A 17,186-nucleotide genomic window follows, 5' to 3' on the forward strand; every position below is an offset into this window, starting at 1 on the left:
TCTTCCCTCACTGCAACTCATCCCTCTGATTTTCTGCTTTCAAATACCCAAGAACAGCCCCAGCAGGAAGAGAGAAAGCAGAAGCAGAGTCTGATGAAGCAGCTCCATGCCTGAATCTGACAATTGCAGCCAAGAATTCAGGTATTTGCATGACTTTAACTTTAGAAGCTAGTACAAAATTAGGATCAGTACACGGTGAGTCAATGGGCACAAGTGGGCTGCGGCAAGGCTAGTGGGGGAAAGGATAGTTTGTGTGTCAGCTCATTGGAGGACAAGGGTTCTGCACAAAACTTCCGCTACTGGGGTCCTGGATGAGGATTTTGATTGGGAGGCCTACAGGAAGAGGATGCCCTCTAAAATACTTGGCGCATTCATTTACAGGCCTGCCAGACAGCCTCCTATCACTGTCAAGGAACATAAAGGAGCTGGGTTCAATGTAGCAGAGGGCATTGCACAGAGCTTGGAGCCCATCCTTTCCAGCATGTGAGTGATGCCCAATTCCACGAGTGCACTTGCAGCCCCAGTCCTGATGCAGTTTTTGGTGGCCCCTGTCTCAGCTTCCACTGCAGCACAGCTGCAAGCCACCGGATTTCTCAGTGTTGCAACGTAAACTCAGACGGAGTTCATGAGATCAATGCTTGCTGACATGCAGGCTCAGACTGCTGCCGTCATGGCTGCTGATCTCAGTGCTCAAAGGGACATGCAGGCTCTTACTGCTATCCAGCAGTCAGTATTCTAACAGATTGTTCCGATTGCTGACTCCATTAGAGTGGCAGTGGAACCCTCAAGCATGAACTTGTTGGCTTCTCTCAAATGTAAGAATACAGATTTGATATAACTTGACCAAACTCTCAAATTGATCAAACTAAACCAGCACACTTCACAAGGCCGAACGACCTTTTCAAAGTAAACTGTACTGCTGAATTCTGCAAACTGTTTTTCAGAGATAAGGGAGGCCTGGGAATGTCTGATGATTTATTAGTGTGTAGGCCTTAGTAAAACACTTTGGCTTCAATATTCTAATATGGGGAGTGGCAAATGACTCAGCTTAAACCACTGATGAGAGTCAGGGCCCCGAGGAAGTCACGAGAGGTGCACATCCGCGGCATTTATGCAAGAAATTTAAACTTCCAATTGCTGGTTTTACCCTGCCCAGACTGCTCTGCAATTCCCTATGACAGTGGGATCAGATGGCCATATCCATGCAGACTTGGGCTGTTTGTTCTATATTTATCCTGTATTTTTTACATAGATTTACTGAGAACTTAAGAAAATCAGTTAGAGCATCAAAGCATTCCAGCACCACGACAACCCCGACTCTGCTCACAACCAACCCCAGATGCAGCTCAGCATCCCCCTGACAATGTTCACCCACCCCCAGCGACAATGTTCACCCACCCCCAGCGACAATGTTCACCCACCCCGACAATGTTCACCCCCCCTTCCTGACAATGATCACCTCCCCTCCTGACAATGTTCACCTCCCCCCGTCCTGACAATGTTCACCCCCACTCCTGACAATGTTCACCCACCCCCAGCGACAATGTTCACCCCCCTCCGACAATGTTCACCCCCCCCCGGACAATGTTCACCCCCCCCTCCTGACAATGTTCACCCCCCCCTCCTGACAATGTTCACCCCCCCTCCTGACAATGTTCACCCCCCCTCCTGACAATGTTCACCCCCGCTCCTGACAATGTTCACCCCCGCTCCTGACAATGTTCACCCCCCCTCCTGACAATGATCACCCCCCATCCTGACAATGATCACCCCCCCCTCCTGACAATGATCACCCCCCATCCTGACAATGATCACCCCCCCCTCCTGACAATGATCACCCCCCTCCTGACAATGTTCACCCCCCCTCCTGACAATGATCACCCCCCTCCTGACAATGTTCACCCCCCCCTCCTGACAATGTTCACCCCCCCTCCTGACAATGATCACCCCCCATCCTGACAATGATCACCCCCCCTCCTGACAATGATCACCCCCCTCCTGACAATGATCACCCCCCATCCTGACAATGATCACCCCCCCTCCTGACAATGTTCACCCCCCTCCTGACAATGTTCACCCACCCCCAGCGACAATGTTCACCCCCCCTCCTGACAATGTTCACCCCCCTCCTGAAATGATCACCTCCCCCTCCTGACAATGTTCACCCCCCCGACAATGTTCACACCCCCTCCTGACAATGATCACCCCCCCTCCTGACAATGTTCACCCCCCTCCTGAAATGATCACCTCCCCCTCCTGACAATGTTCACCCCCCTGACAATGTTCACACCCCCTCCTGACAATGATCACCTCCCCCTCCTGACAATGTTCACCCCCCCCCCGACAATGATCACCTCCCCCTCCTGACAATGTTCACCCCCCCCCCGACAATGATCACCTCCCCTCCTGATAATGTTCACCCCCCTGACAATATTCACCCCCCCTCCTGACCATGATCACCTCCCCTCCTGATAATGTTCACCCCCCTGACAATGTTCGCCCCCCCTCCTGACAATATGCATCTTCTCCCTGACAATGCGCACCCTCTCCCGACAATGTTCACCCCACCTCTCAATAATGTTCACCCCACCCTCCCGGCAATGTTCACCCCCCACTCCCGGCAATGTTCACCACCCCCCCTCCCGACAATGTTCACCCCCCCTCCCGACAATGTTCACCCCCCCCTCTCGACAATGTTCACCCCCCCCTCTCGACAATGTTCACCCCCCCTCCCGACAATGTTCACCCCCCCCTCCCGACAATGTTCACCCCCCCCTCCCGACAATGTTCACCCCCCCTCCCGACAATGTTCACTCCCCCCTCCCGACAATGTTCAACACCCCCTCCCGACAATGTTCACTCCCCCCTCCCGACAATGTTCACCCCCCCTCCCGACAATGTTCACCCCCCCTCCCGACAATGTTCACTCCCCCCTCCCGACAATGTTCACTCCCCCCTCCCGACAATGTTCACCTCCCCTCCCGACAATGTTCACTCCCCCCTCCCGACAATGTTCAACACCCCTCTCCTGACAATGTTCACCCCCCCTCCTGACAATGTTCACCCCCCATCCTGACAATGTTCACCCCCCATCCTGACAATGTTCACCTCCCCTCCCGACAATGTTCACCCCCCATCCTGACAATGTTCACCCCCCATCCTGACAATGTTCACCCCCCCTCCAGACAATGATCACCCCCCCTCCAGACAATATGCATCTCCTCCCTGACAATGTTCACACCCTCCTGACAACATTTATCCCCCAACAATGATCACCCCCCCTCCCTGATAATTCTTCACCTCCTCGTGACAGAGTTCACCCCACTATCGACAAGGTAAACCCCTCCACCCTCTTGACAATGTTTACCTCCCTCCTGATAATGTTAACACCCCTCCCCAACAATATTCACCCTGTCCCGACAATGTTCACAATGCCCGTGACAATGTTCAACCCCAACCCCACCCCTCACCCAGCTCACCTTCCAGAATCCCTGGCTTCTGTCTGGCTGATGTCGGATGAGTATGCATCATTGGTGGGGGTGGGGGTGTGTGGAATGAACATTTTTGGAGGATGAGCACGGTCAGGATGTGAACACTCTCTAGGGTGTGAGTAGTTTCCAGGGGGTGAGTTCCAATGGGGAGGTGAGCACTGTCAGGGGGCTGAGCACTGTCGGGGGCTGAGCACTGTCGGGGGCGTAAGCACTGTCGGGGGTGAGGACGCTGTCGGGCTGTGAGCACTGTCAGGGGGTTCGAGCACTGTCAGGGGGTTCGAGCACTGTTGGGGTAGAGTACTGCCAGGGATCAGCACTGTTTAGGGCGTGAGCACTGTTGGGGGGGCGAGCACTGTCGGGGGCGACAGCGCTGTCGGGGGCGTGAGCGCTGTCGGGGGCGTGAGCGCTGTCGGGGGCGTGAGCGCTGTCGGGGGCGTGAGCGCTGTCGGGCTGTGAGCACTGTCAGGGGGTTCGAGCACTGTCAGGGGGTTCGAGCACTGTCAGGGGGTTCGAGCACTGTGAAGGGTGAGCACTGTTGGGGGTTGTACATTGCCAGAGTGTGAGCACTGTCGGGGGGGGGGCGAGCACTGTCGGGCGGGGTGAGCAATGTCGGGGGGGGCGAGCAATGTCGGGGGGGGCGAGCACTGTCGGGGGGGGGCGAGCACTGTCGGGGACGGTGAGCGCTAGGAGATCTTGCATGGTGGGAGGTAATTTAAAGCTGACTTTTACCCATTTGTTCGATGTACCATTGGTATTTTGTACTAAGATTAATTTGTATTGGACAATAAGACCCTGTCAATATACCAAACTGGGTTTTCTCAAGAAAAAGGTTCTGAAAGATGTTGCAAAAAGGGCATACTATGCTGCAGCTGGAAAGAGTTGTCCTGGCCTGTCAGCTTACCCACGAGGACCTATGGTCAACTCGGACAGATCATCCATTGGTTGTTGTTTGCTGTCTCTTGTAATGTTATTGGTGCTTTGCTCAAACTCTTTCGAGTTAATGAAGTCTTGAAACTGATAGCAAAATGAATCGTTTAAGTGGAGCTTGTGTGTGCGAGGAAGAAGCCGGATAGGTTAATTGAAAGCACATGGGAAGGAAAAAGAAAACCACAGAATCACAGAATGTTACGGCGCAGAATGGGGCCATTCACCCATCATGTCTGCACCAGCGCCCAGAATGAGCATTATAACTTAGTGCCAAACTCTTTCCTTTTTCCCGTACCCTTGCACATTGTTTCTATTCAAATAATCATCTAATGCACTCTTGAATGCCTCAATTGACCCTGCCTCCACCACACTTCCAGGCAGTGCATTCCAGACCTGAACCATTCGCTGTGTGAAAAGTTTTTTCTCACGTTACATTTGCTTCTTCTGCACATCATTATAAATCTGCGCCCTCTCGTTCTCGATCCTTTTACGAGCGGGAACAGTTCCTCCCTATCTATTCTATCCAGCCCCTTCATGATTTTGAACACATTCATCGAATCCCCACTTGGCCTTCTTCTCTCCAAGGAGAACAGTCCCAACCTCTCCAATCCATCTTCGTGACTGAAGTTTCTCATCCCTGCAACCATTCTTGTAAACCTCTTCTGCACTCTAAAATAGTTGTTCTTTTCATTACTTCTGGCTAAATGATGATATATTTGAATAGCCTATGTATACAGAAAATCTGTGTGGTCCATGTTTCCACTACATGCAGAAAATCAGCCAGAACGGCTGATTGATATCACAATCCTAGTGCTCCTGATGCTTCTGGTGCATGCACAGCATGTCCACGCTTGGGGCACTGTGTAGGCTGCACCAGAAGTGGACAGAAATGCCATTTACTGACTTCAGGGCTTCCATATCAATGGCACCAGTGGTGCTACGGAGCCCAATTTTGAGACAACAAAGTCGAAACCAGGAGGTAATAAAACAGGTAATATAAGTTATATATAAATTATATACAAAAAGCAAAATAAAGATTAGGAAATGCAATAGGATTAAAGGGAAGAGAGAAAAGAGACACAGAAAAAGTATTTTTCTAAAAAATAATTGGCAGCATTAATTTTCTGCTGAGGGAATGAGATTCTGCATTTATCATTTTTTAGGGCCAGAGAGATTGTTCAGCAGTGCTTATCAATTACTAAATGTATCAGACCCTACTTTTTCAGCTGCTTTTAGCGTAGAACTTGTGGCTAGTACTCCAAATTCACACCATTACAGTAATTTCAATGCTGAAATATTGACGAGGATGACAACACTGCACCCAGAGTATCTCTGACAGCAACTTCTTAATTTCCACCCATAACATGCATGTCCAGAGACATTGCTGTCAGATTTAGCCTGTAATAACAGTGAGCACTTATAGCCTCACAGTTATTATTACAGCAAAATCCAGGTCAATATATTTTAAAATAACAATTTATAAAGATTGTTACTCAAACAGTGGAACACAAACCATGCTTACCATATGACTCTAAGGCAGTCTGGTACCACAGTGTATTGGAACAGCCATTCATGCTAGTAGAGTAAGAATGATTTGTTTAATGCTCATTCTATTTCAACTATGCTGCAGTGGGAAGGTTCCAAACAGGAGAGAAATCTCAGAGCATTGTGTACCTTCTTGTTTGCAGGAAGTATGACCAGAAAGATCAAAAACAGATGGAAAGAGAACAGGTAATAAATTGGTAATAAAAATAAATTGCACACTAATTGTTTGTCCAATTATCTTTGACATTGTGTGTTGGCCTGAGTGTGTGTGTTCATCAAGTGTGCTCGAGGAATTTCAACACATAACAGCTTCATGTCTATCTTTATTAAGCCCAAAGTCCACATGAATTATAGAAAATTACCATCTATGTGGCTGGATCATGATCCAGGACACCTCAACTGGGTCAGGCAATCAAGATGGAATGAGTCATACTCCCAAGTATCAGAGTACAAGGGATATACTTCCAATCATGCCAATAAATTCCATGGATTTCACCCTTATCGATCCTGAACATTATTCTTTACATTGATCAGCTATCCATTTCTTTATTAGTTCTTTTTCATTATCTCTAAACAAGTTTACCTCCTGTTAATTGTGTTGATTTTTACATTATTAAATGCCAGACTAATCTGTTCCATCGTTTATTCTTGCTTTTACACTAAGTTATGGCTAAACTTAAACTGTATTAGCTGCACTTACATCTGCTTATCTCACCCTATAGTCTGGTCTGCCCAGATGTTTCCTCCCTTTTCAGCAGATGTACGTGCCCTGCTGCAAGTTTTAATATATGCAAACTGACTTGTCATCCTTTGTGAGCCACTTAAGTTAAAGCTAGTATAAAAAAACACTTAACAAAGTAGTATAAAATACTAGCATAGAAAATATCAAGCATTATTCAATGTTGTGTGTGGCAAAAATATTAGAGAGCTGTTAAAGGCTTAGCTTTCTCCATACAAATAGTTGATTGCAGGGATCACCTGCACCAAGAACAACCTAAGTATCCATCATCACAAATACCATCAATGCATACTACTCAGACATCTAGGTAAACAATATGAGCACTAGTTCCAGTATAGGAGTGTCATGCACTTACACCACTACCCAACATGAACATTCACCCATTCCAGCAGATGTGCAACGTCCAATTGTAGAAAGTGTTCTTAGCGTCTTCAGGATTTAAAGGAGACAGGTACAGACTGGAGAATGACTGAATATTTCCCTGCCTCCCGGAAAAGGATTCAATTTGTGAAATCAACATGCATGCTGGCAATACAGAATTACAACATACAATACAGAAAAGTATGAAGAAACTGCACTAAACATTGTACAGTTACTTGGCCAGTGGGACGAGGTGACACATGAGAGTTTTAAAGCTCTGTTAATATCTTGTACGATATAATAGATTCTTCTCTTTCAGGCATTGGATTTAGTAAGCAGGTTAGCATAAACTGGGTAACAATCTGCTCTGCCTCAGCTAGCTTAAGTGTTAGAGTACATTTGGAACATTGTGATAGTTTTTCTGACATTCAGACTGGGATACATTGATCTCATAATCTGGAGCTAGCCTACATAAGGGGTAGCTAAGAAAGATAAACAGCATTCATAATATCTTTCACATTGGTCTCAGCCAGCTGGGGAACTAGATAGCTGCTCTACAAACCTGACATGACAGGTTGAAGGGCCCTTCTGTGCTGTAACCATTCTATGATCAGTCGGTTGGTAGTACAGCTGGGAAAAGTGTTATGTCATCTAGGCTTTTGTTTTGCACTCATCAGGACAATTCACAAGAATACCAAGGGCAGGATTTTTACCTTGTCAGGTGGGCACAGCGGGCAGGCCCTGGAGTGGTCGCAAAGCCGACCGCCGCCTGCGATCAGGCCCCGACATCGATTACACACTGGCTGGCCAATTAACAGGCAGCCACCCTGAAATGTGTGCTGCAGTGTTGCCGGGGCGGGGGTGGGAGGAAGTCAGTGTATGCGCACGGGTGCACACAATGAGAGCTCCCTGAGGCACAGAGCTGCTCAGGGAGCTGAAGATTTAAAAACTCAAAGATAAAGAGTTTCCACTGTTAAAAACATGTCCCCTCATGTGACTCTGTCACATGAGCAGGGACATGTTATGAACGAAATTTTAAAAATTTTATTTAATTTTTAATTGTTGTTGGAAACTTTTTCGCCTGCCCGCCAACTGTAAGGTTGGACGGGTGGCAAATAAAAATCATCCAATTGTTACTTTAATGACCTTAATAGGCCCGTTAATTGTCTGCTGACTCCCACGTGCGCCCGCTGACTGAAATATCGTGCGTGTGCGCAATGAAATTGGGACGCTCGCCTGACGTCATTGTGCGTCATTTTGCACTCGAGTGGGTCGGGCAGGCACCTGCCCGCTCAGCGAAAATTCCTGCCCCAAATGTAAAAGGAATAACAATTTACACTTCATGAAAAGAGAGTGTTGATTGGTTGGCAAATGGACTCTGATTGGTAGAGGCGTTGCCATGGAGAATGCACCAGTTAACTGATGGTTGACAGTTAACTGCCAAGCTTTGTTTAAATTCAAACCAGGCCGGTTGACTCTGATTGGTCAAGACATTGCCCTGGGGAATGATACAGAGAATGGCTGTCACCTATTTTGTTTAGTTGAGACAGGTGCAATGTGTGTACATGTTCTTTCTGTCTGCAAAGAACAGGGCCCTGTGTATTAATATAAGTAGCTTCTAGCACGTATAAATGCGCCAAATTGTGAGCCCGACTGATAATCTTAAATTGGTCTTCAGCATATTTCTGAGCACACTCAGGATTGTTTAGCAAATATTGTCCAATCGTGGAATCACATCTAATGTTGGACACTGTGTTTTGAGTTTCGCAAGCACGGGCTGGTTGGGTATGGTCTGTATCTTGCCTGTTACAAACAGCCAAAGGGACATGCTGTTTAATATGACCCACCAGTCTTTGGGACATACAGCCTACATACCTACTATCACACTGGCACTGAAATGCATATATCACATTATTCATTTGTGTGATAGGCAGAATGTCTTTTTGGCTTGACAGCAGCATCCTGTTATTATAAATGAAATGCATGAAGAGCAGCCATCTGGTTCTCCAGCTGGCTGAGACCAATGTGAAAGATATTATGAATGCTTTGTTTATCTTTCTTAGTTATCCCTTATGTAGGCGAGCTCCAGATTATGAGATAGCAGTAGTATGGATACAAAATGGATGCAGGGACAGAAAACAGAGTAGTGGTGAATGATGTTTCTCAGACTGGAGGAAAGTATACAGTGGTTTTCCCCAAGGGTCACCAGCTGAGGAGAGGTTGAATGCCTCCCCTCTTTGCCTTCTCCTCGTTTGACCATAACAGGTTGTTTTTGTTTGAAAAGGAGATACCTGCCAATTCAATGGTCGCTTAACTGTCTATGCACTGTGATCGTGAAAGAATCAATAGGACAGGTTTTCTTGAGCTTAACAAAGGTAGGGATTAGCTTTATTATACTTAAACCAACCAAACTAGAGTCCATAACAAAGTAAAAGAGTATACATTCTGTAGTTTGGTGACTCAGCTGACTTCAGGCTGAATTTGGTGGTCTTGATGCCCCCAATATAAAAATGTAGACAACTGAGTTGGTTGTTCTTCAGGAGACAGTTGTGCTGGGTTGGATTCTGTTCAGAAATCTCTATTTGCAGAGGGCGTCCCTGGAAGTTCACATTCAGCAAACAGGGCTCGAAGCTTACCAGGTAGGTTGGAGGAAAAAGGAGGCAGGACGAACCCACTTAGGGCTTCTCCATTAGCTGCTTGTCCTCAGTTTTTCTGAGAAAGCATGTACTTAAATCATACAAATGGTTGGCTTGTCATGTGACCTTCCTTCTCCAACTACCAAAGGAATTTTGAAAAAAGGCATTGGGCAGAATTGGCTGCTCCCGTTGGTGGTGGGCATCATGGCAGGCGTGAGCAGACAATATGGCGGGAAGGCCAAAAATTGGTTTCACACTGTCCTGAAACAGGTTGGTAATCCTCCGCTCTGCTCACCAATGGTGGACCGTGTTTCCTGCCGCCGCATGTCGGGAACTTCATTGTAATACATCTGCATGTCATTATAAACCTAGCTCGCCAGAATCAGCCCCCCCGCCCCGTGTCAAACTTATTGCCCATGTTGGCGAGAAAACATGTCGGTGCAGAACACGTCTTGACAATTGTAACGTGCAGAGGTCAGGACTTACCTCAGGGTCTTGCAGACATCCGAGGAACGGAAAATCCTGCAGCCTGACAGCACCAGGACTCTGGAGGAATGTCCATGGCCTGCTAGGTGATTCTCATGGACATGGCTCCACCGCGAAGCAGGTCATGGAAGGTGGAAAATCACTGTTGAGGGTCTGCTCTGGGACTTCAGTGTCTTGGCCATGGTTTGTCACGGATTATCATTAAGGGAGTGGAGAGGAAGGTCCTGCTGTGTTTGGGAGAGGAAGATGTACCGGGGGTTGGGAGAGCAAGATGTGTCAGGGGGTGAGGATGGGAGGGGGGAGGGAGTACAGGGAGGAGGGGGTAACGGGGAGAATATGGCAACTGGGGAGTTAAGTGTAAGGTGGGAGGAAGATATAAGGGAAGGAGTTTGGAAAAGGAAAGGAGTTTGGAAAAGGGAAGGAGTTTGGAAAGGGGAAGGAGTCCGGAAAGGGGAAGGAGTCCAGAGAGGGGGAAGGAGTCCAGGGGAAGGAAGGAACCCAGGAGGAGGAAGGAGTCCGGAGAAGGGAAGATGTCCGGAGAGGGGGATGAGTCCAGGAGGAGGAAGGTGTCTGGAGTGGGGGAAGGAGTCCAGGAGGAGGAAGGAGTCTGGAGAGAGGAAGGTGTCCAGGGGGGAGGAAGACGTCTGGAGAAGTGGATGTCCAGGTGAAAGTGCAAGGGAGTGTTCTGTGGAGTCAATGTTTACCTCCTGGGGAGCAAATTGAGGGTAGGCATGGTATGAGGGGATGGTGAGAATGACAGAGGGCAGAGTGAGCCGGTAGGGTGGGAGTGTGAGGATGTGACGGTAGCGGTAGAAGGGACGGTGAGGGTGGTTAGTGGGGACTTGGAGGCAGATGCCGACCCTGGGTGTGGGAAGAAGGTCGGGGAGATTAATGTGGATGCGGGAGCCGATTTTTGGAAAGATAAGGAACGTGCACATTCACGTGGACACCCCCAAAAGAAAAATGTTATGGCTGGTAGGTCATGGGTGACTGGGGGAGGGGAAAGGATGGGGGTCCTAAAGAAAAATATTAGATGCACGATGCTTGCAAATCCGAGAGTGAAAGGAGACATATGGTGGGTGGGAACAGGTGCTGCATGGAAGTGTGATCAGTGGGTGGGTGGAGATGCAGGTCAGCTCAGATGGACAACTGGAAACGAACCCCAGCAGGCAGCAGTGAAAATGCTCAGGACATTGAGAAGAGTTTGATGGGAGAAGGATCTACTTACATGGGAGAGTGCTTGCACAAGACTCTGAAAGGCCCTGCAGCACACACACTTCTCCCTCCAGAATCACTCGTGGACTGGCTGTGTGCAGCTGAACTGCTAGTCAGGGGGATGAAAGGGAGGACTCATGAAGCCCGTCAATGAAACTGAAAGACATCGTTACACATCATTCAGTGACAGTGAATATATTTTCAGATTACAAAGAGATAAAATGCATTCATCCATGCAACTAATTGTGATCAGAATTCCTCAACTTTTCTAGGTCTTACACTTCTAGGTGCTGCCTGACGTCCACAGCAGGAGTGGAGACAGCCTGTGCAATGGTTCTGTTGCTTCTGGTGACTTTGGCATGGGTCCTCTGGAGAGCTGAGGCCATGCTTTGGCTGTCCTCCTGTAGGCCAGCTGCTCCCTCCGCGGTGACAGAGGACAAAGTTGAGGGTGTCACAGTCAAAGGGGACTTGGAGGAAGTAGACAGCCTCTGTGATTCCTGAGTGGATGACCCAGGGGTGCCCACCTGCTGCTCCTCCTCCCTTTGGTGCCCAAGGGTCCTGGCCTAACTCCTTGAGGGGAGGGAGCACCTGGAGGGATGTTGAGGTGCCCCATTTCCCTCTCGCATTGCCACTGCAGGAACTCACCCATGGCTACCATGATGGAGTGCAGGTCTGCGCGCTTCTCCAAGTTCTGCTGGATCAGGGTCTCTATGGCAACCACCATCCGTCCCAGGGAGACCTCCACGTGCGCACATATGGGCGCCACTGCATCAAAGAGCAGGCGGACACAGTACTCCAACTCATGTGCCACTCTGTTGAGTGCTTCCAACAGCTCTGTGTGATGTTCTCTGCCTTCTGCTGACTCTCCAGGATGAATTGGAAGGCCAAATCTAGTGGCTTGTCATCTGACTCGGACCACACAAATGCCTCTTCCCCAGCAGCCCTCCAAGTGCTGGAGAGCTCGGCTGAGCTTGCCTCTTTCTGTTGCGGACATATGTGTGGTGACCACCAGATTGTGAACCCAAGCCTACTCTAGATCCAGGTCCCTCCGAGATGTGTGCATCTGCACTGGTGGAGGGTGTGGGTAAGCGCTGTGGTAGGTCTTCCAGGCTGCTTATTTCCAGCTCTTCAATGGAGGATCTATCCTCTTGGCTGGAGGTGAGGACGTGGATGGAGTTGAGGGACTGGCTGGCTGAGGGTATTGGTCACTTGGCAGAGCTCCCTATGAACCAAAGTAGAGATAAGTAGTGCATAGCAGCAGAGTCAAAAGCAGGAGAGAGAGCACTCACAGTTGCATTGAGAGAGGGATGATGTAGTGCAAGATCCTCAGGTGAGTGTTCACCATCACCACAGGCAGGGTCCACATCCTCACCAGTCAGCATGATGGCACACTCCTCAAAGTGAGTGAGGGGCCTAATGTGGGCCAATCCACCCAGCACCTGACTGGGAACTCTCCCTGCTGTTGTGAGCCACTTCTGCATGAAAACAGATGGAGAGAATGTGAGTAGGACACATGGCACTACATGGAATGTTTGTGTGGTGAGTGGAGCCATGGACAGGATGAGGACGTGAGCTCCAGAAGATATGAGCCTGATGGAGATGTGAAGGTGTTTGTGAGAGTTAGCAGTGTTGTCCCTTGAGGTGTGAGACCCTTGTGGATGTGTGATGGGTTTGAGAGTGTGTGAGTTGAGAGTAATGAAAAGAGTGACTTACGCTGGCGGAACAGATGAGACCATTCATCGTCTTGCACTGGGTGGCTGTCCTCTTTTGCAGGGTGTTGGCACTTACCACCACTGCCACTGCCTCCCCTGATAGATTGGTGACCTTGCTTGTTGGCCTTCGCCAAGAGCGGGAGTAGAGGACATCACAGCGGGCCCCCAAGGCATCCAAAAGGTTCTCAAGGGACGTGTCACTGAATGGGGGGCTGCAGTTATCTTGTCTTTCTGGGTCATATCTTCTGTGCAGCAGTCCTGGGCTAGAAGCACTGAGCTGCACTTTAAACATGGCGCCTAGCGTGAGGAAGTGGAGAGGTGACGCTGTGGAGGGCAAACGAGAGACCAACCGTTATCAATACAGCGTGTTTCCTGGGAATGCATGATTAATGAGGTGGGATTGGGACAATACAGCGTGAAAAGCCGCCATTGCGTCCAGCAGGTAAAACGTTCTTTTTCCATCCCATTACCACACTTAGTGCAACTCTGGGACAATTCTGTCCATTGTCGTGTATTCCAAAGGTGACTTGATTTGCTTATGTTTGAAAGTTAAGTAAAGCAAGGTCCCATTGTTGAAGCCTGCCTCCAACAATTGAATCCTTAGGTGATTGCCATCGATTCCTTGCTAATGAGACATCAAATATGAGTTCTTCACACTCCCCTGAAGTTATTTTCTATGATAGGTTTTACAGACAGCCTGACCCCAGTCCAATGAATTAGAATGTGGAGTGTATAGTAATGCAAATTGGGATTAACCATCATGGACTGTGATCTCAAGTCACTTTAGTCACTGTGTTTTTAAAAAGTCTGTTTTTAAAAGTTCAATTTAGCTTTACAGCCAATGGATTAAAAATCATTAAATGGCATAAAGCTCATCTTCATGACAGTCAGTTCTAGAATAACTACTCTTTTTGATATTTATTAATTACCTGGACTTAAACTTTCAAAGTTTGCAGTTGATATGATATTTGGGGATGTAAGAAATAATGAAGATGATAGTAACGAGTTCATGAGGACACAGACAGTCTAGCTAAATACGCAAACATGGGATCCCCATTTGTGGATTTGCAGGTGGGGGCCCGTAAAATGTTGCAGGGTGATTTCCCCACCGCCTACCTGCCCACCCTTGCCCTCACTGCAATTTTATGGCTGGCGGCAAGGCCATGGGCACCCGTCATCCTCTCCCCAACTGAGGTCCTTAAGTGGCCAATTAATGGCAGCTTAGATGTCACTTCCCACCGTGGCCACAATGTTTCAGCCAGCGTGAGGTGGTTGGGGATGGTGGGGGCAGGGGGGGAGGCCCAGAGCTGTCGTCTGCTTAGGCCTCAGGCAGGAAAGTCAGGGCATTTCATTCATGGACCTCCTTTTGCAATCGCCCCCTCCCCCAACCTCCTGGATGCCCCCTCCCCAGGCTATTTCAACCTGGTCCCCAACACCTTGCCCCCCAACTTCCCACCCACTGGGGCCTCCTGTCCTGCCCCCGCTGAGAGCCCTCCAGACTTAGCGCATCCAGGTCCTGGCTCTTCTTGGCTGGGATTGGATGCACTCGCTGGGACCAGAAAGCTGCCATTTAATCAGATGGCTCGCAGCTGTTAGAGATAGGCCTTCCTCAAAGATGATGTGGTGTCGAACGACTATTTCCAGCCAACTAATGCCCCTCAGAGCATTGCAGGCTGCAGGGCAGCTGTCCGAAGTGAGGATGAATTTCTGGCCGGCTTTTTCAGCTGGGGGGGTTTGGGGAGTGATGGGAAACCCGGCCACCCGTTAAATTCCGGCCATGAGAATTGAAATTTAATGCAGAAAACTCTGAAATGATGCAATAAAATCAGGAGACGATGGAAAAGCTCAAAGCATTAGCTTTGTTTTTCTCTCCACAGATGCTGCCAGACCTGCTGAGTTTTTCCAGCGTTTTGTTTTTATCTCAGATTTCCAGCACCTGCAGTATTTTGCTTTTATCTGAAATGGTGCATTTTGGTAGGAAGAATGAGGTGGGGAAATATAAACTAAATGGTATAATTTTAAAGGGGATGCAGGGACAGTGAAACCTGGGGATGTTTACACAGGTCTTCGAAGGTGGCAGGACCAATTGAGAAGATCATTAAAAAATCTAATGGGATCCTTGGCTTTATTAATAGATGATCAGTGTACAAAAGTAATGAAGTTGCACTAACCCTTTTAAAAACACTGGTTAGGCCTCAGCTAGAGCATTATTTTCAATTATAAAAACAGAAAATGATGGAAAAGCTCAGCAGGTCTGGTAGCATCTGTAGAGAAACAGAGTTAATGTTTTGAGTCCAATATGACTCTTCTTCAAATATTCTGAGGAGGAGTCATATTGGACTCAAAATGTTAACTCTGGCCGGAATTTTACAGCATCGTTGGTGTTGGGCATCATGGGTGTTGTGGGGGGCAAGATGGCGAGAAGGCCCAACATTGGTTTTTACGTCGTCGTGAAACCAATTTGTGAACATCCACTTCACCCGTCAAGGGCGGGCCATGTTTCCAACCGTCGCATGTCGGGGATGTCATTTTAATACATTTGCATCTAATTATAAGCCCTGCTCACCGGAATCATCCTCCACATCAAATTTACCATCCACGTCGGCATGACTTCAGAACGGCATGTTTCATGACTGCCTTTAAAAGGCGTGCGCCTGGCGACCTGAACTTCGAGGGGAACTTGGAGGCGAGTGCACACAGCCTTGCGCAGCGCTCATGAAAATTGCTCATCAAGGAAGGGGTGTCACCGTGCAATTACGGGAGCAAAAGGCAGGTCACTTTTTGCCAGCTGGCTTTCAGTGCGGCGCCGGAGCAACGGCTTCAGTGTGAGTCAGGCTGGGGTGGGGGAGGGTCGAGGGCAAGGCAGCACAGGCTGAAGGAAGTACAGAAGAACATGCCAGGGGAGGGGGGGGTTGGTGGGGGATGAGGGAAGTGGCCACGCACTTGGAAAAGCTTGTCAAAAGTGAGCATCCTTCCGCAGCTGAGACCGTTCAGCAGCAGCTCCATTGAGATGCTTGGAGTCAGGTCTCTGAAAATGTACTGCCCACTCAAGCAATGCAAAAGCATGAAAGCGCCACCAAATGCTCCAAACTTTTCACCCCTCGGATGCAGACTGCAAATTAATATGTGTTTTAGGAGGCAGCAGAACAATTGGCTGACTGGACAGGGTGGCTATGGCACAGTCACCGGCTCACAGCCCCTTGCAATGTCTTTATTAAGGTCTGGACCAGTATCCATCATGGTTCAAGTTAACAGCGCAGACTTGCAGTGCAGGTTAGGAGAATGCCTGCGCCTGAGCTGAGAGCACAGCATGCAGTCCAATGGCCGAAGCTGCCGGCAATTGGTCAAGTGGAGTGGGTGGTGGTAGGTGGGGTTTTGGACAGCTGATGAATGCATTACATACTGGCCATACAAGTGGTGGCCAGCATTTTCCAGCATGTGTGAAAGGACCTTATAACTAAGAGAGGTTCTTAGCACACCTATGATAGCCCACACGTCTCTTTCTTTGATCCTGCAGGAGGAGAACATCAGGATGATGGAGCCTGGTAATTTAACAGTATGCCTCAGGCTTACAGGGAGCAGAGAAGAAGAAGGAGAAGAAGGAGAAGAAGAAGAAGACGATGATGACGACTGGCTCAGCAAAGGGAAAAGCTCTACCCTTAAGATGAAGAGGCAGCAGGGCCTGCTGCGCATACAGCTGAAGATCCACAGCGAGCCGTAACTCATAGAAGCCTCGCTAGGCCCAGGGTCTCTAGACAGCGCCTGTCATTCCTACAGATGACCGAGAACCAGTTTTGCCAAAGACTGCACATGTCTGGGGAACTGGTCTGCCACATATGCCGCCTGCTGCAGCTTTTGGCGCCATGGGGTCATCCCATGCCAATGGCCGTTAAAGTGACCACAGCACTCAATTTTTACGCGAGTGGCTCCTTCCAGGGCTCCACAGATGTCCTGTGCAGGATCTCGCAAACCTCCACGTGCAAGTGTGTCCACGAGGTCATGGACGCCATCTTTGCAAAGACACACAATTTTGTGCATTTCGCCCGGGATCAGGAATTCCAGGAAGCAAGAGTGC

At 48.8% G+C, this 17,186-nt stretch overlaps 1 long non-coding RNA gene across 1 annotated transcript in view; it reads left to right on the top strand.

Annotated features, from left to right (window-relative positions):
* The first annotated feature begins 4,156 nt into the window (after positions 1–4,156).
* Positions 4,157–17,186, top strand: part of LOC144679670 (uncharacterized) — a 76,473-nt gene continuing 63,443 nt past the window's right edge. Inside the window, exons 1-2 of the long non-coding RNA XR_013576401.1 lie at positions 4,157–5,409; positions 6,049–6,149. This is a non-coding gene — a long non-coding RNA (uncharacterized LOC144679670). The remainder of the gene's footprint in view (positions 5,410–6,048; positions 6,150–17,186) is intronic.

Source organism: Cetorhinus maximus, chromosome 4 (assembly GCF_964194155.1).
Source record: "Cetorhinus maximus chromosome 4, sCetMax3.hap1.1, whole genome shotgun sequence".
Lineage (NCBI taxonomy): Eukaryota > Metazoa > Chordata > Chondrichthyes > Lamniformes > Cetorhinidae > Cetorhinus > Cetorhinus maximus.